Source organism: Atractosteus spatula, chromosome 10, assembly GCF_055471065.1.
Source record: "Atractosteus spatula isolate fAtrSpa1 chromosome 10, fAtrSpa1.hap1, whole genome shotgun sequence".
Lineage (NCBI taxonomy): Eukaryota > Metazoa > Chordata > Actinopteri > Semionotiformes > Lepisosteidae > Atractosteus > Atractosteus spatula.
The window spans coordinates 27,821,298-27,843,494 of NC_142715.1; the positions used below are offsets into that span (position 1 = coordinate 27,821,298).

Below are 22,197 nucleotides of genomic sequence, written 5' to 3' on the forward strand. Positions count from 1 at the left end.
TGACATCTGAGCTCTGTGGAAAACGATCTCAATACAATTCTGAAAAACGCGACTCCCCGAACGCCAGCCGAACAAGTCTCCACAGCCGAAGCGCTGTGTCTCTTTTCAGCTGGCGATAAACCTTTCCTCGATCCTTTGCGGACTTGTAAAACTGTTCATGATCAGAATAAAAAACGCTCACGCTAATACACAAGCACCCGTGTCTCGCCAAAGCTGACAAATAAACAGACGGACAAGCCGCACTGCACGTGTGAACAGGGGAATGAGCGAGCGAGCGGGGATAGGGCGCCTCCTGCGCTTAAAAGCTTACAGCACCTGGTATTCCCAGGCGGTCTCCCATCCAAGTACTAACCAGGCCCATCCCTGTTTAGCTTCCGAGATCAGACGAGATCAGGCGTGCTCAAGGGGGTGTGGCCGTAAGCGAGAGCAAGGCTCGCTGGCACCCTTCTTATAGAGAGGACAGCTCCGTCACCTCTTTTACGACGCTGCTTTTTTCTTGCTTCCTTCCAATGAGGACGGAGCTGCGGGAGAAAGGGCGCTATAGAGGATCGCTGTGGAGAGCTGCTGCTGTGCTTTGACATCTGAGCTCTGTGGAAAACGATCTCAATACAATTCTGAAAAACGCGACTCCCCGAACGCCAGCCGAACAAGTCTCCACAGCCGAAGCGCTGTGTCTCTTTTCAGCTGGCGATAAACCTTTCCTCGATCCTTTGCGGACTTGTAAAACTGTTCATGATCAGAATAAAAAACGCTCACGCTAATACACAAGCACCCGTGTCTCGCCAAAGCTGACAAATAAACAGACGGACAAGCCGCACTGCACGTGTGAACAGGGGAATGAGCGAGCGAGCGGGGATAGGGCGCCTCCTGCGCTTAAAAGCTTACAGCACCTGGTATTCCCAGGCGGTCTCCCATCCAAGTACTAACCAGGCCCATCCCTGTTTAGCTTCCGAGATCAGACGAGATCAGGCGTGCTCAAGGGGGTGTGGCCGTAAGCGAGAGCAAGGCTCGCTGGCACCCTTCTTATAGAGAGGACAGCTCCGTCACCTCTTTTACGACGCTGCTTTTTTCTTGCTTCCTTCCAATGAGGACGGAGCTGCGGGAGAAAGGGCGCTATAGAGGATCGCTGTGGAGAGCTGCTGCTGTGCTTTGACATCTGAGCTCTGTGGAAAACGATCTCAATACAATTCTGAAAAACGCGACTCCCCGAACGCCAGCCGAACAAGTCTCCACAGCCGAAGCGCTGTGTCTCTTTTCAGCTGGCGATAAACCTTTCCTCGATCCTTTGCGGACTTGTAAAACTGTTCATGATCAGAATAAAAAACGCTCACGCTAATACACAAGCACCCGTGTCTCGCCAAAGCTGACAAATAAACAGACGGACAAGCCGCACTGCACGTGTGAACAGGGGAATGAGCGAGCGAGCGGGGATAGGGCGCCTCCTGCGCTTAAAAGCTTACAGCACCTGGTATTCCCAGGCGGTCTCCCATCCAAGTACTAACCAGGCCCATCCCTGTTTAGCTTCCGAGATCAGACGAGATCAGGCGTGCTCAAGGGGGTGTGGCCGTAAGCAAGAGCAAGGCTCGCTGGCACCCTTCTTATAGAGAGGACAGCTCCGTCACCTCTTTTACGACGCTGCTTTTTTCTTGCTTCCTTCCAATGAGGACGGAGCTGCGGGAGAAAGGGCGCTATAGAGGATCGCTGTGGAGAGCTGCTGCTGTGCTTTGACATCTGAGCTCTGTGGAAAACGATCTCAATACAATTCTGAAAAACGCGACTCCCCGAACGCCAGCCGAACAAGTCTCCACAGCCGAAGCGCTGTGTCTCTTTTCAGCTGGCGATAAACCTTTCCTCGATCCTTTGCGGACTTGTAAAACTGTTCATGATCAGAATAAAAAACGCTCACGCTAATACACAAGCACCCGTGTCTCGCCAAAGCTGACAAATAAACAGACGGACAAGCCGCACTGCACGTGTGAACAGGGGAATGAGCGAGCGAGCGGGGATAGGGCGCCACCTGCGCTTAAAAGCTTACAGCACCTGGTATTCCCAGGCGGTCTCCCATCCAAGTACTAACCAGGCCCATCCCTGTTTAGCTTCCGAGATCAGACGAGATCAGGCGTGCTCAAGGGGGTGTGGCCGTAAGCGAGAGCAAGGCTCGCTGGCACCCTTCTTATAGAGAGGACAGCTCCGTCACCTCTTTTACGACGCTGCTTTTTTCTTGCTTCCTTCCAATGAGGACGGAGCTGCGGGAGAAAGGGCGCTATAGAGGATCGCTGTGGAGAGCTGCTGCTGTGCTTTGACATCTGAGCTCTGTGGAAAACGATCTCAATACAATTCTGAAAAACGCGACTCCCCGAACGCCAGCCGAACAAGTCTCCACAGCCGAAGCGCTGTGTCTCTTTTCAGCTGGCGATAAACCTTTCCTCGATCCTTTGCGGACTTGTAAAACTGTTCATGATCAGAATAAAAAACGCTCACGCTAATACACAAGCACCCGTGTCTCGCCAAAGCTGACAAATAAACAGACGGACAAGCCGCACTGCACGTGTGAACAGGGGAATGAGCGAGCGAGCGGGGATAGGGCGCCTCCTGCGCTTAAAAGCTTACAGCACCTGGTATTCCCAGGCGGTCTCCCATCCAAGTACTAACCAGGCCCATCCCTGTTTAGCTTCCGAGATCAGACGAGATCAGGCGTGCTCAAGGGGGTGTGGCCGTAAGCGAGAGCAAGGCTCGCTGGCACCCTTCTTATAGAGAGGACAGCTCCGTCACCTCTTTTACGACGCTGCTTTTTTTCCCTTGCGTTTTTCTCTTCTTCCCACGTTCTCTCTCTTCACTGCCTTCGTCCCCGCTCTATTTCACTTCAGCCTTTCACTCTTGCTTCCTTCCAATGAGGACGGAGCTGCGGGAGAAAGGGCGCTATAGAGGATCGCTGTGGAGAGCTGCTGCTGTGCTTTGACATCTGAGCTCTGTGGAAAACGATCTCAATACAATTCTGAAAAACGCGACTCCCCGAACGCCAGCCGAACAAGTCTCCACAGCCGAAGCGCTGTGTCTCTTTTCAGCTGGCGATAAACCTTTCCTCGATCCTTTGCGGACTTGTAAAACTGTTCATGATCAGAATAAAAAACGCTCACGCTAATACACAAGCACCCGTGTCTCGCCAAAGCTGACAAATAAACAGACGGACAAGCCGCACTGCACGTGTGAACAGGGGAATGAGCGAGCGAGCGGGGATAGGGCGCCTCCTGCGCTTAAAAGCTTACAGCACCTGGTATTCCCAGGCGGTCTCCCATCCAAGTACTAACCAGGCCCATCCCTGTTTAGCTTCCGAGATCAGACGAGATCAGGCGTGCTCAAGGGGGTGTGGCCGTAAGCGAGAGCAAGGCTCGCTGGCACCCTTCTTATAGAGAGGACAGCTCCGTCACCTCTTTTACGACGCTGCTTTTTTCTTGCTTCCTTCCAATGAGGACGGAGCTGCGGGAGAAAGGGCGCTATAGAGGATCGCTGTGGAGAGCTGCTGCTGTGCTTTGACATCTGAGCTCTGTGGAAAACGATCTCAATACAATTCTGAAAAACGCGACTCCCCGAACGCCAGCCGAACAAGTCTCCACAGCCGAAGCGCTGTGTCTCTTTTCAGCTGGCGATAAACCTTTCCTCGATCCTTTGCGGACTTGTAAAACTGTTCATGATCAGAATAAAAAACGCTCACGCTAATACACAAGCACCCGTGTCTCGCCAAAGCTGACAAATAAACAGACGGACAAGCCGCACTGCACGTGTGAACAGGGGAATGAGCGAGCGAGCGGGGATAGGGCGCCTCCTGCGCTTAAAAGCTTACAGCACCTGGTATTCCCAGGCGGTCTCCCATCCAAGTACTAACCAGGCCCATCCCTGTTTAGCTTCCGAGATCAGACGAGATCAGGCGTGCTCAAGGGGGTGTGGCCGTAAGCGAGAGCAAGGCTCGCTGGCACCCTTCTTATAGAGAGGACAGCTCCGTCACCTCTTTTACGACGCTGCTTTTTTCTTGCTTCCTTCCAATGAGGACGGAGCTGCGGGAGAAAGGGCGCTATAGAGGATCGCTGTGGAGAGCTGCTGCTGTGCTTTGACATCTGAGCTCTGTGGAAAACGATCTCAATACAATTCTGAAAAACGCGACTCCCCGAACGCCAGCCGAACAAGTCTCCACAGCCGAAGCGCTGTGTCTCTTTTCAGCTGGCGATAAACCTTTCCTCGATCCTTTGCGGACTTGTAAAACTGTTCATGATCAGAATAAAAAACGCTCACGCTAATACACAAGCACCCGTGTCTCGCCAAAGCTGACAAATAAACAGACGGACAAGCCGCACTGCACGTGTGAACAGGGGAATGAGCGAGCGAGCGGGGATAGGGCGCCTCCTGCGCTTAAAAGCTTACAGCACCTGGTATTCCCAGGCGGTCTCCCATCCAAGTACTAACCAGGCCCATCCCTGTTTAGCTTCCGAGATCAGACGAGATCAGGCGTGCTCAAGGGGGTGTGGCCGTAAGCGAGAGCAAGGCTCGCTGGCACCCTTCTTATAGAGAGGACAGCTCCGTCACCTCTTTTACGACGCTGCTTTTTTCTTGCTTCCTTCCAATGAGGACGGAGCTGCGGGAGAAAGGGCGCTATAGAGGATCGCTGTGGAGAGCTGCTGCTGTGCTTTGACATCTGAGCTCTGTGGAAAACGATCTCAATACAATTCTGAAAAACGCGACTCCCCGAACGCCAGCCGAACAAGTCTCCACAGCCGAAGCGCTGTGTCTCTTTTCAGCTGGCGATAAACCTTTCCTCGATCCTTTGCGGACTTGTAAAACTGTTCATGATCAGAATAAAAAACGCTCACGCTAATACACAAGCACCCGTGTCTCGCCAAAGCTGACAAATAAACAGACGGACAAGCCGCACTGCACGTGTGAACAGGGGAATGAGCGAGCGAGCGGGGATAGGGCGCCTCCTGCGCTTAAAAGCTTACAGCACCTGGTATTCCCAGGCGGTCTCCCATCCAAGTACTAACCAGGCCCATCCCTGTTTAGCTTCCGAGATGAGACGAGATCAGGCGTTCTCAAGGGGGTGTGGCCGTAAGCGAGAGCAAGGCTCGCTGGCACCCTTCTTATAGAGAGGACAGCTCCGTCACCTCTTTTACGACGCTGCTTTTTTTCCCTTGCGTTTTTCTCTTCTTCCCACGTTCTCTCTCTTCACTGCCTTCGTCCCCGCTCTATTTCACTTCAGCCTTTCACTCTTGCTTCCTTCCAATGAGGACGGAGCTGCGGGAGAAAGGGCGCTATAGAGGATCGCTGTGGAGAGCTGCTGCTGTGCTTTGACATCTGAGCTCTGTGGAAAACGATCTCAATACAATTCTGAAAAACGCGACTCCCCGAACGCCAGCCGAACAAGTCTCCACAGCCGAAGCGCTGTGTCTCTTTTCAGCTGGCGATAAACCTTTCCTCGATCCTTTGCGGACTTGTAAAACTGTTCATGATCAGAATAAAAAACGCTCACGCTAATACACAAGCACCCGTGTCTCGCCAAAGCTGACAAATAAACAGACGGACAAGCCGCACTGCACGTGTGAACAGGGGAATGAGCGAGCGAGCGGGGATAGGGCGCCTCCTGCGCTTAAAAGCTTACAGCACCTGGTATTCCCAGGCGGTCTCCCATCCAAGTACTAACCAGGCCCATCCCTGTTTAGCTTCCGCGATCAGACGAGATCAGGCGTGCTCAAGGGGGTGTGGCCGTAAGTGAGAGCAAGGCTCGCTGGCACCCTTCTTATAGAGAGGACAGCTCCGTCACCTCTTTTACGACGCTGCTTTTTTCTTGCTTCCTTCCAATGAGGACGGAGCTGCGGGAGAAAGGGCGCTATAGAGGATCGCTGTGGAGAGCTGCTGCTGTGCTTTGACATCTGAGCTCTGTGGAAAACGATCTCAATACAATTCTGAAAAACGCGACTCCCCGAACGCCAGCCGAACAAGTCTCCACAGCCGAAGCGCTGTGTCTCTTTTCAGCTGGCGATAAACCTTTCCTCGATCCTTTGCGGACTTGTAAAACTGTTCATGATCAGAATAAAAAACGCTCACGCTAATACACAAGCACCCGTGTCTCGCCAAAGCTGACAAATAAACAGACGGACAAGCCGCACTGCACGTGTGAACAGGGGAATGAGCGAGCGAGCGGGGATAGGGCGCCTCCTGCGCTTAAAAGCTTACAGCACCTGGTATTCCCAGGCGGTCTCCCATCCAAGTACTAACCAGGCCCATCTCTGTTTAGCTTCCGAGATCAGACGAGATCAGGCATGCTCAAGGGGGTGTGGCCGTAAGCGAGAGCAAGGCTCGCTGGCACCCTTCTTATAGAGAGGACAGCTCCGTCACCTCTTTTACGACGCTGCTTTTTTCTTGCTTCCTTCCAATGAGGACGGAGCTGCGGGAGAAAGGGCGCTATAGAGGATCGCTGTGGAGAGCTGCTGCTGTGCTTTGACATCTGAGCTCTGTGGAAAACGATCTCAATACAATTCTGAAAAACGCAACTCCCCGAACGCCAGCCGAACAAGTCTCCACAGCCGAAGCGCTGTGTCTCTTTTCAGCTGGCGATAAACCTTTCCTCGATCCTTTGCGGACTTGTAAAACTGTTCATGATCAGAATAAAAAACGCTCACGCTAATACACAAGCACCCGTGTCTCGCCAAAGCTGACAAATAAACAGACGGACAAGCCGCACTGCACGTGTGAACAGGGGAATGAGCGAGCGAGCGGGGATAGGGCGCCTCCTGCGCTTAAAAGCTTACAGCACCTGGTATTCCCAGGCGGTCTCCCATCCAAGTACTAACCAGGCCCATCCCTGTTTAGCTTCCGAGATCAGACGAGATCAGGCGTGCTCAAGGGGGTGTGGCCGTAAGCGAGAGCAAGGCTCGCTGGCACCCTTCTTATAGAGAGGACAGCTCCGTCACCTCTTTTACGACGCTGCTTTTTTTCCCTTGCGTTTTTCTCTTCTTCCCACGTTCTCTCTCTTCACTGCCTTCATCCCCCTCTATTTCACTTCAGCCTTTCACTCTTGCTTCCTTCCAATGAGGACGGAGCTGCGGGAGAAAGGGCGCTATAGAGGATCGCTGTGGAGAGCTGCTGCTGTGCTTTGACATCTGAGCTCTGTGGAAAACGATCTCAATACAATTCTGAAAAACGCGACTCCCCGAACGCCAGCCGAACAAGTCTCCACAGCCGAAGCGCTGTGTCTCTTTTCAGCTGGCGATAAACCTTTCCTCGATCCTTTGCGGACTTGTAAAACTGTTCATGATCAGAATAAAAAACGCTCACGCTAATACACAAGCACCCGTGTCTCGCCAAAGCTGACAAATAAACAGACGGACAAGCCGCACTGCACGTGTGAACAGGGGAATGAGCGAGCGAGCGGGGATAGGGCGCCTCCTGCGCTTAAAAGCTTACAGCACCTGGTATTCCCAGGCGGTCTCCCATCCAAGTACTAACCAGGCCCATCCCTGTTTAGCTTCCGAGATCAGACGAGATCAGGCGTGCTCAAGGGGGTGTGGCCGTAAGCGAGAGCAAGGCTCGCTGGCACCCTTCTTATAGAGAGGACAGCTCCGTCCCCTCTTTTACGACGCTGCTTTTTTTCCCTTGCGTTTTTCTCTTCTTCCCACGTTCTCTCTCTTCACTGCCTTCGTCCCCGCTCTATTTCACTTCAGCCTTTCACTCTTGCTTCCTTCCAATGAGGACGGAGCTGCGGGAGAAAGGGCGCTATAGAGGATCGCTGTGGAGAGCTGCTGCTGTGCTTTGACATCTGAGCTCTGTGGAAAACGATCTCAATACAATTCTGAAAAACGCGACTCCCCGAACGCCAGCCGAACAAGTCTCCACAGCCGAAGCGCTGTGTCTCTTTTCAGCTGGCGATAAACCTTTCCTCGATCCTTTGCGGACTTGTAAAACTGTTCATGATCAGAATAAAAAACGCTCACGCTAATACACAAGCACCCGTGTCTCGCCAAAGCTGACAAATAAACAGACGGACAAGCCGCACTGCACGTGTGAACAGGGGAATGAGCGAGCGAGCGGGGATAGGGCGCCTCCTGCGCTTAAAAGCTTACAGCACCTGGTATTCCCAGGCGGTCTCCCATCCAAGTACTAACCAGGCCCATCCCTGTTTAGCTTCCGAGATCAGACGAGATCAGGCGTGCTCAAGGGGGTGTGGCCGTAAGCGAGAGCAAGGCTCGCTGGCACCCTTCTTATAGAGAGGACAGCTCCGTCACCTCTTTTACGACGCTGCTTTTTTTCCCTTGCGTTTTTCTCTTCTTCCCACGTTCTCTCTCTTCACTGCCTTCGTCCCCGCTCTATTTCACTTCAGCCTTTCACTCTTGCTTCCTTCCAATGAGGACGGAGCTGCGGGAGAAAGGGCGCTATAGAGGATCGCTGTGGAGAGCTGCTGCTGTGCTTTGACATCTGAGCTCTGTGGAAAACGATCTGAATACAATTCTGAAAAACGCGACTCCCCGAACGCCAGCCGAACAAGTCTCCACAGCCGAAGCGCTGTGTCTCTTTTCAGCTGGCGATAAACCTTTCCTCGATCCTTTGCGGACTTGTAAAACTGTTCATGATCAGAATAAAAAACGCTCACGCTAATACACAAGCACCCGTGTCTCGCCAAAGCTGACAAATAAACAGACGGACAAGCCGCACTGCACGTGTGAACAGGGGAATGAGCGAGCGAGCGGGGATAGGGCGCCTCCTGCGCTTAAAAGCTTACAGCACCTGGTATTCCCAGGCGGTCTCCCATCCAAGTACTAACCAGGCCCATCCCTGTTTAGCTTCCGAGATCAGACGAGATCAGGCGTGCTCAAGGGGGTGTGGCCGTAAGCGAGAGCAAGGCTCGCTGGCACCCTTCTTATAGAGAGGACAGCTCCGTCACCTCTTTTACGACGCTGCTTTTTTTCCCTTGCGTTTTTCTCTTCTTCCCACGTTCTCTCTCTTCACTGCCTTCGTCCCCGCTCTATTTCACTTCAGCCTTTCACTCTTGCTTCCTTCCAATGAGGACGGAGCTGCGGGAGAAAGGGCGCTATAGAGGATCGCTGTGGAGAGCTGCTGCTGTGCTTTGACATCTGAGCTCTGTGGAAAACGATCTCAATACAATTCTGAAAAACGCGACTCCCCGAACGCCAGCCGAACAAGTCTCCACAGCCGAAGCGCTGTGTCTCTTTTCAGCTGGCGATAAACCTTTCCTCGATCCTTTGCGGACTTGTAAAACTGTTCATGATCAGAATAAAAAACGCTCACGCTAATACACAAGCACCCGTGTCTCGCCAAAGCTGACAAATAAACAGACGGACAAGCCGCACTGCACGTGTGAACAGGGGAATGAGCGAGCGAGCGGGGATAGGGCGCCTCCTGCGCTTAAAAGCTTACAGCACCTGGTATTCCCAGGCGGTCTCCCATCCAAGTACTAACCCGGCCCATCCCTGTTTAGCTTCCGAGATCAGACGAGATCAGGCGTGCTCAAGGGGGTGTGGCCGTAAGCGAGAGCAAGGCTCGCTGGCACCCTTCTTATAGAGAGGACAGCTCCGTCACCTCTTTTACGACGCTGCTTTTTTTCCCTTGCGTTTTTCTCTTCTTCCCACGTTCTCTCTCTTCACTGCCTTCGTCCCAGCTCTATTTCACTTCAGCCTTTCACTCTTGCTTCCTTCCAATGAGGACGGAGCTGCGGGAGAAAGGGCGCTATAGAGGATCGCTGTGGAGAGCTGCTGCTGTGCTTTGACATCTGAGCTCTGTGGAAAACGATCTCAATACAATTCTGAAAAACGCGACTCCCCGAACGCCAGCCGAACAAGTCTCCACAGCCGAAGCGCTGTGTCTCTTTTCAGCTGGCGATAAACCTTTCCTCGATCCTTTGCGGACTTGTAAAACTGTTCATGATCAGAATAAAAAACGCTCACGCTAATACACAAGCACCCGTGTCTCGCCAAAGCTGACAAATAAACAGACGGACAAGCCGCACTGCACGTGTGAACAGGGGAATGAGCGAGCGAGCGGGGATAGGGCGCCTCCTGCGCTTAACAGCTTACAGCACCTGGTATTCCCAGGCGGTCTCCCATCCAAGTACTAACCAGGCCCATCCCTGTTTAGCTTCCGAGATCAGACGAGATCAGGCGTGCTCAAGGGGGTGTGGCCGTAAGCGAGAGCAAGGCTCGCTGGCACCCTTCTTATAGAGAGGACAGCTCCGTCACCTCTTTTACGACGCTGCTTTTTTTCCCTTGCGTTTTTCTCTTCTTCCCACGTTCTCTCTCTTCACTGCCTTCGTCCCCGCTCTATTTCACTTCAGCCTTTCACTCTTGCTTCCTTCCAATGAGGACGGAGCTGCGGGAGAAAGGGCGCTATAGAGGATCGCTGTGGAGAGCTGCTGCTGTGCTTTGACATCTGAGCTCTGTGGAAAACGATCTCAATACAATTCTGAAAAACGCGACTCCCCGAACGCCAGCCGAACAAGTCTCCACAGCCGAAGCGCTGTGTCTCTTTTCAGCTGGCGATAAACCTTTCCTCGATCCTTTGCGGACTTGTAAAACTGTTCATGATCAGAATAAAAAACGCTCACGCTAATACACAAGCACCCGTGTCTCGCCAAAGCTGACAAATAAACAGACGGACAAGCCGCACTGCACGTGTGAACAGGGGAATGAGCGAGCGAGCGGGGATAGGGCGCCTCCTGCGCTTAAAAGCTTACAGCACCTGGTATTCCCAGGCGGTCTCCCATCCAAGTACTAACCAGGCCCATCCCTGTTTAGCTTCCGAGATCAGACGAGATCAGGAGTGCTCAAGGGGGTGTGGCCGTAAGCGAGAGCAAGGCTCGCTGGCACCCTTCTTATAGAGAGGACAGCTCCGTCACCTCTTTTACGACGCTGCTTTTTTCTTGCTTCCTTCCAATGAGGACGGAGCTGCGGGAGAAAGGGCGCTATAGAGGATCGCTGTGGAGAGCTGCTGCTGTGCTTTGACATCTGAGCTCTGTGGAAAACGATCTCAATACAATTCTGAAAAACGCGACTCCCCGAACGCCAGCCGAACAAGTCTCCACAGCCGAAGCGCTGTGTCTCTTTTCAGCTGGCGATAAACCTTTCCTCGATCCTTTGCGGACTTGTAAAACTGTTCATGATCAGAATAAAAAACGCTCACGCTAATACACAAGCACCCGTGTCTCGCCAAAGCTGACAAATAAACAGACGGACAAGCCGCACTGCACGTGTGAACAGGGGAATGAGCGAGCGAGCGGGGATAGGGCGCCTCCTGCGCTTAAAAGCTTACAGCACCTGGTATTCCCAGGCGGTCTCCCATCCAAGTACTAACCAGGCCCATCCCTGTTTAGCTTCCGAGATCAGACGAGATCAGGCGTGCTCAAGGGGGTGTGGCCGTAAGCGAGAGCAAGGCTCGCTGGCACCCTTCTTATAGAGAGGACAGCTCCGTCACCTCTTTTACGACGCTGCTTTTTTCTTGCTTCCTTCCAATGAGGACGGAGCTGCGGGAGAAAGGGCGCTATAGAGGATCGCTGTGGAGAGCTGCTGCTGTGCTTTGACATCTGAGCTCTGTGGAAAACGATCTCAATACAATTCTGAAAAACGCGACTCCCCGAACGCCAGCCGAACAAGTCTCCACAGCCGAAGCGCTGTGTCTCTTTTCAGCTGGCGATAAACCTTTCCTCGATCCTTTGCGGACTTGTAAAACTGTTCATGATCAGAATAAAAAACGCTCACGCTAATACACAAGCACCCGTGTCTCGCCAAAGCTGACAAATAAACAGACGGACAAGCCGCACTGCACGTGTGAACAGGGGAATGAGCGAGCGAGCGGGGATAGGGCGCCTCCTGCGCTTAAAAGCTTACAGCACCTGGTATTCCCAGGCGGTCTCCCATCCAAGTACTAACCAGGCCCATCCCTGTTTAGCTTCCGAGATCAGACGAGATCAGGCGTGCTCAAGGGGGTGTGGCCGTAAGCGAGAGCAAGGCTCGCTGGCACCCTTCTTATAGAGAGGACAGCTCCGTCACCTCTTTTACGACGCTGCTTTTTTCTTGCTTCCTTCCAATGAGGACGGAGCTGCGGGAGAAAGGGCGCTATAGAGGATCGCTGTGGAGAGCTGCTGCTGTGCTTTGACATCTGAGCTCTGTGGAAAACGATCTCAATACAATTCTGAAAAACGCGACTCCCCGAACGCCAGCCGAACAAGTCTCCACAGCCGAAGCGCTGTGTCTCTTTTCAGCTGGCGATAAACCTTTCCTCGATCCTTTGCGGACTTGTAAAACTGTTCATGATCAGAATAAAAAACGCTCACGCTAATACACAAGCACCCGTGTCTCGCCAAAGCTGACAAATAAACAGACGGACAAGCCGCACTGCACGTGTGAACAGGGGAATGAGCGAGCGAGCGGGGATAGGGCGCCTCCTGCGCTTAAAAGCTTACAGCACCTGGTATTCCCAGGCGGTCTCCCATCCAAGTACTAACCAGGCCCATCCCTGTTTAGCTTCCGAGATCAGACGAGATCAGGCGTGCTCAAGGGGGTGTGGCCGTAAGCGAGAGCAAGGCTCGCTGGCACCCTTCTTATAGAGAGGACAGCTCCGTCACCTCTTTTACGACGCTGCTTTTTTCTTGCTTCCTTCCAATGAGGACGGAGCTGCGGGAGAAAGGGCGCTATAGAGGATCGCTGTGGAGAGCTGCTGCTGTGCTTTGACATCTGAGCTCTGTGGAAAACGATCTCAATACAATTCTGAAAAACGCGACTCCCCGAACGCCAGCCGAACAAGTCTCCACAGCCGAAGCGCTGTGTCTCTTTTCAGCTGGCGATAAACCTTTCCTCGATCCTTTGCGGACTTGTAAAACTGTTCATGATCAGAATAAAAAACGCTCACGCTAATACACAAGCACCCGTGTCTCGCCAAAGCTGACAAATAAACAGACGGACAAGCCGCACTGCACGTGTGAACAGGGGAATGAGCGAGCGAGCGGGGATAGGGCGCCTCCTGCGCTTAAAAGCTTACAGCACCTGGTATTCCCAGGCGGTCTCCCATCCAAGTACTAACCAGGCCCATCCCTGTTTAGCTTCCGAGATCAGACGAGATCAGGCGTGCTCAAGGGGGTGTGGCCGTAAGCAAGAGCAAGGCTCGCTGGCACCCTTCTTATAGAGAGGACAGCTCCGTCACCTCTTTTACGACGCTGCTTTTTTCTTGCTTCCTTCCAATGAGGACGGAGCTGCGGGAGAAAGGGCGCTATAGAGGATCGCTGTGGAGAGCTGCTGCTGTGCTTTGACATCTGAGCTCTGTGGAAAACGATCTCAATACAATTCTGAAAAACGCGACTCCCCGAACGCCAGCCGAACAAGTCTCCACAGCCGAAGCGCTGTGTCTCTTTTCAGCTGGCGATAAACCTTTCCTCGATCCTTTGCGGACTTGTAAAACTGTTCATGATCAGAATAAAAAACGCTCACGCTAATACACAAGCACCCGTGTCTCGCCAAAGCTGACAAATAAACAGACGGACAAGCCGCACTGCACGTGTGAACAGGGGAATGAGCGAGCGAGCGGGGATAGGGCGCCTCCTGCGCTTAAAAGCTTACAGCACCTGGTATTCCCAGGCGGTCTCCCATCCAAGTACTAACCAGGCCCATCCCTGTTTAGCTTCCAAGATCAGACGAGATCAGGCGTGCTCAAGGGGGTGTGGCCGTAAGCGAGAGCAAGGCTCGCTGGCACCCTTCTTATAGAGAGGACAGCTCCGTCACCTCTTTTACGACGCTGCTTTTTTCTTGCTTCCTTCCAATGAGGACGGAGCTGCGGGAGAAAGGGCGCTATAGAGGATCGCTGTGGAGAGCTGCTGCTGTGCTTTGACATCTGAGCTCTGTGGAAAACGATCTCAATACAATTCTGAAAAACGCGACTCCCCGAACGCCAGCCGAACAAGTCTCCACAGCCGAAGCGCTGTGTCTCTTTTCAGCTGGCGATAAACCTTTCCTCGATCCTTTGCGGACTTGTAAAACTGTTCATGATCAGAATAAAAAACGCTCACGCTAATACACAAGCACCCGTGTCTCGCCAAAGCTGACAAATAAACAGACGGACAAGCCGCACTGCACGTGTGAACAGGGGAATGAGCGAGCGAGCGGGGATAGGGCGCCTCCTGCGCTTAAAAGCTTACAGCACCTGGTATTCCCAGGCGGTCTCCCATCCAAGTACTAACCAGGCCCATCCCTGTTTAGCTTCCGAGATCAGACGAGATCAGGCGTGCTCAAGGGGGTGTGGCCGTAAGCGAGAGCAAGGCTCGCTGGCACCCTTCTTATAGAGAGGACAGCTCCGTCACCTCTTTTACGACGCTGCTTTTTTCTTGCTTCCTTCCAATGAGGACGGAGCTGCGGGAGAAAGGGCGCTATAGAGGATCGCTGTGGAGAGCTGCTGCTGTGCTTTGACATCTGAGCTCTGTGGAAAACGATCTCAATACAATTCTGAAAAACGCGACTCCCCGAACGCCAGCCGAACAAGTCTCCACAGCCGAAGCGCTGTGTCTCTTTTCAGCTGGCGATAAACCTTTCCTCGATCCTTTGCGGACTTGTAAAACTGTTCATGATCAGAATAAAAAACGCTCACGCTAATACACAAGCACCCGTGTCTCGCCAAAGCTGACAAATAAACAGACGGACAAGCCGCACTGCACGTGTGAACAGGGGAATGAGCGAGCGAGCGGGGATAGGGCGCCTCCTGCGCTTAAAAGCTTACAGCACCTGGTATTCCCAGGCGGTCTCCCATCCAAGTACTAACCAGGCCCATCCCTGTTTAGCTTCCGAGATCAGACGAGATCAGGCGTGCTCAAGGGGGTGTGGCCGTAAGCGAGAGCAAGGCTCGCTGGCACCCTTCTTATAGAGAGGACAGCTCCGTCACCTCTTTTACGACGCTGCTTTTTTTCCCTTGCGTTTTTCTCTTCTTCCCACGTTCTCTCTCTTCACTGCCTTCGTCCCCGCTCTATTTCACTTCAGCCTTTCACTCTTGCTTCCTTCCAATGAGGACGGAGCTGCGGGAGAAAGGGCGCTATAGAGGATCGCTGTGGAGAGCTGCTGCTGTGCTTTGACATCTGAGCTCTGTGGAAAACGATCTCAATACAATTCTGAAAAACGCGACTCCCCGAACGCCAGCCGAACAAGTCTCCACAGCCGAAGCGCTGTGTCTCTTTTCAGCTGGCGATAAACCTTTCCTCGATCCTTTGCGGACTTGTAAAACTGTTCATGATCAGAATAAAAAACGCTCACGCTAATACACAAGCACCCGTGTCTCGCCAAAGCTGACAAATAAACAGACGGACAAGCCGCACTGCACGTGTGAACAGGGGAATGAGCGAGCGAGCGGGGATAGGGCGCCTCCTGCGCTTAAAAGCTTACAGCACCTGGTATTCCCAGGCGGTCTCCCATCCAAGTACTAACCAGGCCCATCCCTGTTTAGCTTCCGAGATCAGACGAGATCAGGCGTGCTCAAGGGGGTGTGGCCGTAAGCGAGAGCAAGGCTCGCTGGCACCCTTCTTATAGAGAGGACAGCTCCGTCACCTCTTTTACGACGCTGCTTTTTTTCCCTTGCGTTTTTCTCTTCTTCCCACGTTCTCTCTCTTCACTGCCTTCGTCCCCGCTCTATTTCACTTCAGCCTTTCACTCTTGCTTCCTTCCAATGAGGACGGAGCTGCGGGAGAAAGGGCGCTATAGAGGATCGCTGTGGAGAGCTGCTGCTGTGCTTTGACATCTGAGCTCTGTGGAAAACGATCTCAATACAATTCTGAAAAACGCGACTCCCCGAACGCCAGCCGAACAAGTCTCCACAGCCGAAGCGCTGTGTCTCTTTTCAGCTGGCGATAAACCTTTCCTCGATCCTTTGCGGACTTGTAAAACTGTTCATGATCAGAATAAAAAACGCTCACGCTAATACACAAGCACCCGTGTCTCGCCAAAGCTGACAAATAAACAGACGGACAAGCCGCACTGCACGTGTGAACAGGGGAATGAGCGAGCGAGCGGGGATAGGGCGCCTCCTGCGCTTAAAAGCTTACAGCACCTGGTATTCCCAGGCGGTCTCCCATCCAAGTACTAACCAGGCCCATCCCTGTTTAGCTTCCGAGATCAGACGAGATCAGGCGTGCTCAAGGGGGTGTGGCCGTAAGCGAGAGCAAGGCTCGCTGGCACCCTTCTTATAGAGAGGACAGCTCCGTCACCTCTTTTACGACGCTGCTTTTTTCTTGCTTCCTTCCAATGAGGACGGAGCTGCGGGAGAAAGGGCGCTATAGAGGATCGCTGTGGAGAGCTGCTGCTGTGCTTTGACATCTGAGCTCTGTGGAAAACGATCTCAATACAATTCTGAAAAACGCGACTCCCCGAACGCCAGCCGAACAAGTCTCCACAGCCGAAGCGCTGTGTCTCTTTTCAGCTGGCGATAAACCTTTCCTCGATCCTTTGCGGACTTGTAAAACTGTTCATGATCAGAATAAAAAACGCTCACGCTAATACACAAGCACCCGTGTCTCGCCAAAGCTGACAAATAAACAGACGGACAAGCCGCACTGCACGTGTGAACAGGGGAATGAGCGAGCGAGCGGGGATAGGGCGCCTCCTGCGCTTAAAAGCTTACAGCACCTGGTATTCCCAGGCGGTCTCCCATCCAAGTACTAACCAGGCCCATCCCTGTTTAGCTTCCGAGATCAGACGAGATCAGGCGTGCTCAAGGGGGTGTGGCCGTAAGCGAGAGCAAGGCTCGCTGGCACCCTTCTTATAGAGAGGACAGCTCCGTCACCTCTTTTACGATGCTGCTTTTTTCTTGCTTCCTTCCAATGAGGACGGAGCTGCGGGAGAAAGGGCGCTATAGAGGATCGCTGTGGAGAGCTGCTGCTGTGCTTTGACATCTGAGCTCTGTGGAAAACGATCTCAATACAATTCTGAAAAACGCGACTCCCCGAACGCCAGCCGAACAAGTCTCCACAGCCGAAGCGCTGTGTCTCTTTTCAGCTGGCGATAAACCTTTCCTCGATCCTTTGCGGACTTGTAAAACTGTTCATGATCAGAATAAAAAACGCTCACGCTAATACACAAGCACCCGTGTCTCGCCAAAGCTGACAAATAAACAGACGGACAAGCCGCACTGCACGTGTGAACAGGGGAATGAGCGAGCGAGCGGGGATAGGGCGCCTCCTGCGCTTAAAAGCTTACAGCACCTGGTATTCCCAGGCGGTCTCCCATCCAAGTACTAACCAGGCCCATCCCTGTTTAGCTTCCGAGATCAGACGAGATCAGGCGTGCTCAAGGGGGTGTGGCCGTAAGCGAGAGCAAGGCTCGCTGGCACCCTTCTTATAGAGAGGACAGCTCCGTCACCTCTTTTACGACGCTGCTTTTTTCTTGCTTCCTTCCAATGAGGACGGAGCTGCGGGAGAAAGGGCGCTATAGAGGATCGCTGTGGAGAGCTGCTGCTGTGCTTTGACATCTGAGCTCTGTGGAAAACGATCTCAATACAATTCTGAAAAACGCGACTCCCCGAACGCCAGCCGAACAAGTCTCCACAGCCGAAGCGCTGTGTCTCTTTTCAGCTGGCGATAAACCTTTCCTCGATCCTTTGCGGACTTGTAAAACTGTTCATGATCAGAATAAAAAACGCTCACGCTAATACACAAGCACCCGTGTCTCGCCAAAGCTGACAAATAAACAGACGGACAAGCCGCACTGCACGTGTGAACAGGGGAATGAGCGAGCGAGCGGGGATAGGGCGCCTCCTGCGCTTAAAAGCTTACAGCACCTGGTATTCCCAGGCGGTCTCCCATCCAAGTACTAACCAGGCCCATCCCTGTTTAGCTTCAGAGATCAGACGAGATCAGGCGTGCTCAAGGGGGTGTGGCCGTAAGCGAGAGCAAGGCTCGCTGGCACCCTTCTTATAGAGAGGACAGCTCCGTCACCTCTTTTACGACGCTGCTTTTTTTCCCTTGCGTTTTTCTCTTCTTCCCACGTTCTCTCTCTTCACTGCCTTCGTCCCCGCTCTATTTCACTTCAGCCTTTCACTCTTGCTTCCTTCCAATGAGGACGGAGCTGCGGGAGAAAGGGCGCTATAGAGGATCGCTGTGGAGAGCTGCTGCTGTGCTTTGACATCTGAGCTCTGTGGAAAACGATCTCAATACAATTCTGAAAAACGCGACTCCCCGAACGCCAGCCGAACAAGTCTCCACAGCCGAAGCGCTGTGTCTCTTTTCAGCTGGCGATAAACCTTTCCTCGATCCTTTGCGGACTTGTAAAACTGTTCATGATCAGAATAAAAAACGCTCACGCTAATACACAAGCACCCGTGTCTCGCCAAAGCTGACAAATAAACAGACGGACAAGCCGCACTGCACGTGTGAACAGGGGAATGAGCGAGCGAGCGGGGATAGGGCGCCTCCTGCGCTTAAAAGCTTACAGCACCTGGTATTCCCAGGCGGTCTCCCATCCAAGTACTAACCAGGCCCATCCCTGTTTAGCTTCCGAGATCAGACGAGATCAGGCGTGCTCAAGGGGGTGTGGCCGTAAGCGAGAGCAAGGCTCGCTGGCACCCTTCTTATAGAGAGGACAGCTCCGTCACCTCTTTTACGACGCTGCTTTTTTCTTGCTTCCTTCCAATGAGGACGGAGCTGCGGGAGAAAGGGCGCTATAGAGGATCGCTGTGGAGAGCTGCTGCTGTGCTTTGACATCTGAGCTCTGTGGAAAACGATCTCAATACAATTCTGAAAAACGCGACTCCCCGAACGCCAGCCGAACAAGTCTCCACAGCCGAAGCGCTGTGTCTCTTTTCAGCTGGCGATAAACCTTTCCTCGATCCTTTGCGGACTTGTAAAACTGTTCATGATCAGAATAAAAAACGCTCACGCTAATACACAAGCACCCGTGTCTCGCCAAAGCTGACAAATAAACAGACGGACAAGCCGCACTGCACGTGTGAACAGGGGAATGAGCGAGCGAGCGGGGATAGGGCGCCTCCTGTGCTTAAAAGCTTACAGCACCTGGTATTCCCAGGCGGTCTCCCATCCAAGTACTAACCAGGCCCATCCCTGTTTAGCTTCCGAGATCAGACGAGATCAGGCGTGCTCAAGGGGGTGTGGCCGTAAGCGAGAGCAAGGCTCGCTGGCACCCTTCTTATAGAGAGGACAGCTCCGTCACCTCTTTTACGACGCTGCTTTTTTCTTGCTTCCTTCCAATGAGGACGGAGCTGCGGGAGAAAGGGCGCTATAGAGGATCGCTGTGGAGAGCTGCTGCTGTGCTTTGACATCTGAGCTCTGTGGAAAACGATCTCAATACAATTCTGAAAAACGCGACTCCCCGAACGCCAGCCGAACAAGTCTCCACAGCCGAAGCGCTGTGTCTCTTTTCAGCTGGCGATAAACCTTTCCTCGATCCTTTGCGGACTTGTAAAACTGTTCATGATCAGAATAAAAAACGCTCACGCTAATACACAAGCACCCGTGTCTCGCCAAAGCTGACAAATAAACAGACGGACAAGCCGCACTGCACGTGTGAACAGGGGAATGAGCGAGCGAGCGGGGATAGGGCGCCTCCTGCGCTTAAAAGCTTACAGCACCTGGTATTCCCAGGCGGTCTCCCATCCAAGTACTAACCAGGCCCATCCCTGTTTAGCGTCCGAGATCAGACGAGATCAGGCGTGCTCAAGGGGGTGTGGCCGTAAGCGAGAGCAAGGCTCGCTGGCACCCTTCTTATAGAGAGGACAGCTCCGTCACCTCTTTTACGACGCTGCTTTTTTCTTGCTTCCTTCCAATGAGGACGGAGCTGCGGGAGAAAGGGCGCTATAGAGGATCGCTGTGGAGAGCTGCTGCTGTGCTTTGACATCTGAGCTCTGTGGAAAACGATCTCAATACAATTCTGAAAAACGCGACTCCCCGAACGCCAGCCGAACAAGTCTCCACAGCCGAAGCGCTGTGTCTCTTTTCAGCTGGCGATAAACCTTTCCTCGATCCTTTGCGGACTTGTAAAACTGTTCATGATCAGAATAAAAAACGCTCACGCTAATACACAAGCACCCGTGTCTCGCCAAAGCTGACAAATAAACAGACGGACAAGCCGCACTGCACGTGTGAACAGGGGAATGAGCGAGCGAGCGGGGATAGGGCGCCTCCTGCGCTTAAAAGCTTACAGCACCTGGTATTCCCAGGCGGTCTCCCATCCAAGTACTAACCAGGCCCATCCCTGTTTAGCTTCCGAGATCAGACGAGATCAGGCGTGCTCAAGGGGGTGTGGCCGTAAGCGAGAGCAAGGCTCGCTGGCACCCTTCTTATAGAGAGGACAGCTCCGTCACCTCTTTTACGACGCTGCTTTTTTCTTGCTTCCTTCCAATGAGGACGGAGCTGCGGGAGAAAGGGCGCTATAGAGGATCGCTGTGGAGAGCTGCTGCTGTGCTTTGACATCTGAGCTCTGTGGAAAACGATCTCAATACAATTCTGAAAAACGCGACTCCCCGAACGCCAGCCGAACAAGTCTCCACAGCCGAAGCGCTGTGTCTCTTTTCAGCTGGCGATAAACCTTTCCTCGATCCTTTGCGGACTTGTAAAACTGTTCATGATCAGAATAAAAAACGCTCACGCTAATACACAAGCACCCGTGTCTCGCCAAAGCTGACAAATAAACAGACGGACAAGCCGCACTGCACGTGTGAACAGGGGAATGAGCGAGCGAGCGGGGATAGGGCGCCTCCTGCGCTTAAAAGCTTACAGCACCTGGTATTCCCAGGCGGTCTCCCATCCAAGTACTAACCAGGCCCATCCCTGTTTAGCTTCCGAGATCAGACGAGATCAGGCGTGCTCAAGGGGGTGTGGCCGTAAGCGAGAGCAAGGCTCGCTGGCACCCTTCTTATAGAGAGGACAGCTCCGTCACCTCTTTTACGACGCTGCTTTTTTTCCCTTGCGTTTTTCTCTTCTTCCCACGTTCTCTCTCTTCACTGCCTTCGTCCCCGCTCTATTTCACTTCAGCCTTTCACTCTTGCTTCCTTCCAATGAGGACGGAGCTGCGGGAGAAAGGGCGCTATAGAGGATCGCTGTGGAGAGCTGCTGCTGTGCTTTGACATCTGAGCTCTGTGGAAAACGATCTCAATACAATTCTGAAAAACGCGACTCCCCGAACGCCAGCCGAACAAGTCTCCACAGCCGAAGCGCTGTGTCTCTTTTCAGCTGGCGATAAACCTTTCCTCGATCCTTTGCGGACTTGTAAAACTGTTCATGATCAGAATAAAAAACGCTCACGCTAATACACAAGCACCCGTGTCTCGCCAAAGCTGACAAATAAACAGACGGACAAGCCGCACTGCACGTGTGAACAGGGGAATGAGCGAGCGAGCGGGGATAGGGCGCCTCCTGCGCTTAAAAGCTTACAGCACCTGGTATTCCCAGGCGGTCTCCCATCCAAGTACTAACCAGGCCCATCCCTGTTTAGCTTCCGAGATCAGACGAGATCAGGCGTGCTCAAGGGGGTGTGGCCGTAAGCGAGAGCAAGGCTCGCTGGCACCCTTCTTATAGAGAGGACAGCTCCGTCACCTCTTTTACGACGCTGCTTTTTTCTTGCTTCCTTCCAATGAGGACGGAGCTGCGGGAGAAAGGGCGCTATAGAGGATCGCTGTGGAGAGCTGCTGCTGTGCTTTGACATCTGAGCTCTGTGGAAAACGATCTCAATACAATTCTGAAAAACGCGACTCCCCGAACGCCAGCCGAACAAGTCTCCACAGCCGAAGCGCTGTGTCTCTTTTCAGCTGGCGATAAACCTTTCCTCGATCCTTTGCGGACTTGTAAAACTGTTCATGATCAGAATAAAAAACGCTCACGCTAATACACAAGCACCCGTGTCTCGCCAAAGCTGACAAATAAACAGACGGACAAGCCGCACTGCACGTGTGAACAGGGGAATGAGCGAGCGAGCGGGGATAGGGCGCCTCCTGCGCTTAAAAGCTTACAGCACCTGGTATTCCCAGGCGGTCTCCCATCCAAGTACTAACCAGGCCCATCCCTGTTTAGCTTCCGAGATCAGACGAGATCAGGCGTGCTCAAGGGGGTGTGGCCGTAAGCGAGAGCAAGGCTCGCTGGCACCCTTCTTATAGAGAGGACAGCTCCGTCACCTCTTTTACGACGCTGCTTTTTTTCCCTTGCGTTTTTCTCTTCTTCCCACGTTC

The 22,197-nt window shown here is 53.0% G+C and overlaps 33 non-coding genes and 4 pseudogenes across 33 annotated transcripts; all 37 read right to left on the reverse strand.

Annotated features, from left to right (window-relative positions):
- Positions 1–303: 303 nt before the first annotated feature.
- LOC148827273 (5S ribosomal RNA) lies at positions 304–422 on the reverse strand. The gene has a single exon (XR_016092413.1). It is a non-coding gene; the product is annotated as a 5S ribosomal RNA (ribosomal RNA).
- Positions 423–878: 456 nt separating this feature from the next.
- On the reverse strand, positions 879–997 carry LOC148827274 (5S ribosomal RNA). The gene has a single exon (XR_016092414.1). It is a non-coding gene; the product is annotated as a 5S ribosomal RNA (ribosomal RNA).
- A 456-nt stretch (positions 998–1,453) lies between these two features.
- LOC148827275 (5S ribosomal RNA) lies at positions 1,454–1,572 on the reverse strand. The gene has a single exon (XR_016092415.1). It is a non-coding gene; the product is annotated as a 5S ribosomal RNA (ribosomal RNA).
- A 456-nt stretch (positions 1,573–2,028) lies between these two features.
- On the reverse strand, positions 2,029–2,147 carry LOC148827276 (5S ribosomal RNA). The gene has a single exon (XR_016092416.1). It is a non-coding gene; the product is annotated as a 5S ribosomal RNA (ribosomal RNA).
- A 456-nt stretch (positions 2,148–2,603) lies between these two features.
- LOC148827277 (5S ribosomal RNA) lies at positions 2,604–2,722 on the reverse strand. Its single transcript, XR_016092417.1, has one exon. It is a non-coding gene; the product is annotated as a 5S ribosomal RNA (ribosomal RNA).
- Positions 2,723–3,259: 537 nt separating this feature from the next.
- Positions 3,260–3,378, reverse strand: LOC148827278 (5S ribosomal RNA). The gene has a single exon (XR_016092420.1). It is a non-coding gene; the product is annotated as a 5S ribosomal RNA (ribosomal RNA).
- Positions 3,379–3,834: 456 nt separating this feature from the next.
- On the reverse strand, positions 3,835–3,953 carry LOC148827279 (5S ribosomal RNA). The gene has a single exon (XR_016092421.1). It is a non-coding gene; the product is annotated as a 5S ribosomal RNA (ribosomal RNA).
- Positions 3,954–4,409: 456 nt separating this feature from the next.
- On the reverse strand, positions 4,410–4,528 carry LOC148827280 (5S ribosomal RNA). The gene has a single exon (XR_016092422.1). It is a non-coding gene; the product is annotated as a 5S ribosomal RNA (ribosomal RNA).
- A 456-nt stretch (positions 4,529–4,984) lies between these two features.
- On the reverse strand, positions 4,985–5,103 carry LOC148827281 (5S ribosomal RNA; annotated as a pseudogene).
- A 537-nt stretch (positions 5,104–5,640) lies between these two features.
- Positions 5,641–5,759, reverse strand: LOC148827282 (5S ribosomal RNA; annotated as a pseudogene).
- Positions 5,760–6,215: 456 nt separating this feature from the next.
- LOC148827283 (5S ribosomal RNA) lies at positions 6,216–6,334 on the reverse strand (annotated as a pseudogene).
- Positions 6,335–6,790: 456 nt separating this feature from the next.
- On the reverse strand, positions 6,791–6,909 carry LOC148827284 (5S ribosomal RNA). The gene has a single exon (XR_016092423.1). It is a non-coding gene; the product is annotated as a 5S ribosomal RNA (ribosomal RNA).
- Positions 6,910–7,445: 536 nt separating this feature from the next.
- On the reverse strand, positions 7,446–7,564 carry LOC148827285 (5S ribosomal RNA). The gene has a single exon (XR_016092424.1). It is a non-coding gene; the product is annotated as a 5S ribosomal RNA (ribosomal RNA).
- A 537-nt stretch (positions 7,565–8,101) lies between these two features.
- On the reverse strand, positions 8,102–8,220 carry LOC148827286 (5S ribosomal RNA). Its single transcript, XR_016092425.1, has one exon. It is a non-coding gene; the product is annotated as a 5S ribosomal RNA (ribosomal RNA).
- A 537-nt stretch (positions 8,221–8,757) lies between these two features.
- LOC148827287 (5S ribosomal RNA) lies at positions 8,758–8,876 on the reverse strand. Its single transcript, XR_016092426.1, has one exon. It is a non-coding gene; the product is annotated as a 5S ribosomal RNA (ribosomal RNA).
- Positions 8,877–9,413: 537 nt separating this feature from the next.
- On the reverse strand, positions 9,414–9,532 carry LOC148827288 (5S ribosomal RNA). Its single transcript, XR_016093320.1, has one exon. It is a non-coding gene; the product is annotated as a 5S ribosomal RNA (ribosomal RNA).
- A 537-nt stretch (positions 9,533–10,069) lies between these two features.
- LOC148827289 (5S ribosomal RNA) lies at positions 10,070–10,188 on the reverse strand. The gene has a single exon (XR_016092427.1). It is a non-coding gene; the product is annotated as a 5S ribosomal RNA (ribosomal RNA).
- A 537-nt stretch (positions 10,189–10,725) lies between these two features.
- On the reverse strand, positions 10,726–10,844 carry LOC148827290 (5S ribosomal RNA). The gene has a single exon (XR_016092791.1). It is a non-coding gene; the product is annotated as a 5S ribosomal RNA (ribosomal RNA).
- Positions 10,845–11,300: 456 nt separating this feature from the next.
- On the reverse strand, positions 11,301–11,419 carry LOC148827291 (5S ribosomal RNA). The gene has a single exon (XR_016092428.1). It is a non-coding gene; the product is annotated as a 5S ribosomal RNA (ribosomal RNA).
- A 456-nt stretch (positions 11,420–11,875) lies between these two features.
- Positions 11,876–11,994, reverse strand: LOC148827292 (5S ribosomal RNA). Its single transcript, XR_016092429.1, has one exon. It is a non-coding gene; the product is annotated as a 5S ribosomal RNA (ribosomal RNA).
- A 456-nt stretch (positions 11,995–12,450) lies between these two features.
- Positions 12,451–12,569, reverse strand: LOC148827293 (5S ribosomal RNA). The gene has a single exon (XR_016092432.1). It is a non-coding gene; the product is annotated as a 5S ribosomal RNA (ribosomal RNA).
- A 456-nt stretch (positions 12,570–13,025) lies between these two features.
- On the reverse strand, positions 13,026–13,144 carry LOC148827294 (5S ribosomal RNA). The gene has a single exon (XR_016092433.1). It is a non-coding gene; the product is annotated as a 5S ribosomal RNA (ribosomal RNA).
- A 456-nt stretch (positions 13,145–13,600) lies between these two features.
- On the reverse strand, positions 13,601–13,719 carry LOC148827295 (5S ribosomal RNA; annotated as a pseudogene).
- Positions 13,720–14,175: 456 nt separating this feature from the next.
- LOC148827296 (5S ribosomal RNA) lies at positions 14,176–14,294 on the reverse strand. Its single transcript, XR_016092434.1, has one exon. It is a non-coding gene; the product is annotated as a 5S ribosomal RNA (ribosomal RNA).
- A 456-nt stretch (positions 14,295–14,750) lies between these two features.
- LOC148827297 (5S ribosomal RNA) lies at positions 14,751–14,869 on the reverse strand. The gene has a single exon (XR_016092435.1). It is a non-coding gene; the product is annotated as a 5S ribosomal RNA (ribosomal RNA).
- Positions 14,870–15,406: 537 nt separating this feature from the next.
- Positions 15,407–15,525, reverse strand: LOC148827298 (5S ribosomal RNA). The gene has a single exon (XR_016092436.1). It is a non-coding gene; the product is annotated as a 5S ribosomal RNA (ribosomal RNA).
- Positions 15,526–16,062: 537 nt separating this feature from the next.
- LOC148827299 (5S ribosomal RNA) lies at positions 16,063–16,181 on the reverse strand. The gene has a single exon (XR_016092437.1). It is a non-coding gene; the product is annotated as a 5S ribosomal RNA (ribosomal RNA).
- A 456-nt stretch (positions 16,182–16,637) lies between these two features.
- Positions 16,638–16,756, reverse strand: LOC148827300 (5S ribosomal RNA). Its single transcript, XR_016092438.1, has one exon. It is a non-coding gene; the product is annotated as a 5S ribosomal RNA (ribosomal RNA).
- Positions 16,757–17,212: 456 nt separating this feature from the next.
- LOC148827301 (5S ribosomal RNA) lies at positions 17,213–17,331 on the reverse strand. The gene has a single exon (XR_016092439.1). It is a non-coding gene; the product is annotated as a 5S ribosomal RNA (ribosomal RNA).
- Positions 17,332–17,787: 456 nt separating this feature from the next.
- Positions 17,788–17,906, reverse strand: LOC148827302 (5S ribosomal RNA). Its single transcript, XR_016092873.1, has one exon. It is a non-coding gene; the product is annotated as a 5S ribosomal RNA (ribosomal RNA).
- Positions 17,907–18,443: 537 nt separating this feature from the next.
- LOC148827303 (5S ribosomal RNA) lies at positions 18,444–18,562 on the reverse strand. Its single transcript, XR_016092440.1, has one exon. It is a non-coding gene; the product is annotated as a 5S ribosomal RNA (ribosomal RNA).
- Positions 18,563–19,018: 456 nt separating this feature from the next.
- LOC148827304 (5S ribosomal RNA) lies at positions 19,019–19,137 on the reverse strand. Its single transcript, XR_016092442.1, has one exon. It is a non-coding gene; the product is annotated as a 5S ribosomal RNA (ribosomal RNA).
- Positions 19,138–19,593: 456 nt separating this feature from the next.
- On the reverse strand, positions 19,594–19,712 carry LOC148827305 (5S ribosomal RNA). The gene has a single exon (XR_016092975.1). It is a non-coding gene; the product is annotated as a 5S ribosomal RNA (ribosomal RNA).
- A 456-nt stretch (positions 19,713–20,168) lies between these two features.
- On the reverse strand, positions 20,169–20,287 carry LOC148827306 (5S ribosomal RNA). The gene has a single exon (XR_016092444.1). It is a non-coding gene; the product is annotated as a 5S ribosomal RNA (ribosomal RNA).
- A 456-nt stretch (positions 20,288–20,743) lies between these two features.
- Positions 20,744–20,862, reverse strand: LOC148827307 (5S ribosomal RNA). Its single transcript, XR_016092445.1, has one exon. It is a non-coding gene; the product is annotated as a 5S ribosomal RNA (ribosomal RNA).
- A 537-nt stretch (positions 20,863–21,399) lies between these two features.
- LOC148827308 (5S ribosomal RNA) lies at positions 21,400–21,518 on the reverse strand. The gene has a single exon (XR_016092446.1). It is a non-coding gene; the product is annotated as a 5S ribosomal RNA (ribosomal RNA).
- Positions 21,519–21,974: 456 nt separating this feature from the next.
- On the reverse strand, positions 21,975–22,093 carry LOC148827309 (5S ribosomal RNA). Its single transcript, XR_016092447.1, has one exon. It is a non-coding gene; the product is annotated as a 5S ribosomal RNA (ribosomal RNA).
- Between the last annotated feature and the right edge of the window lie 104 nt (positions 22,094–22,197).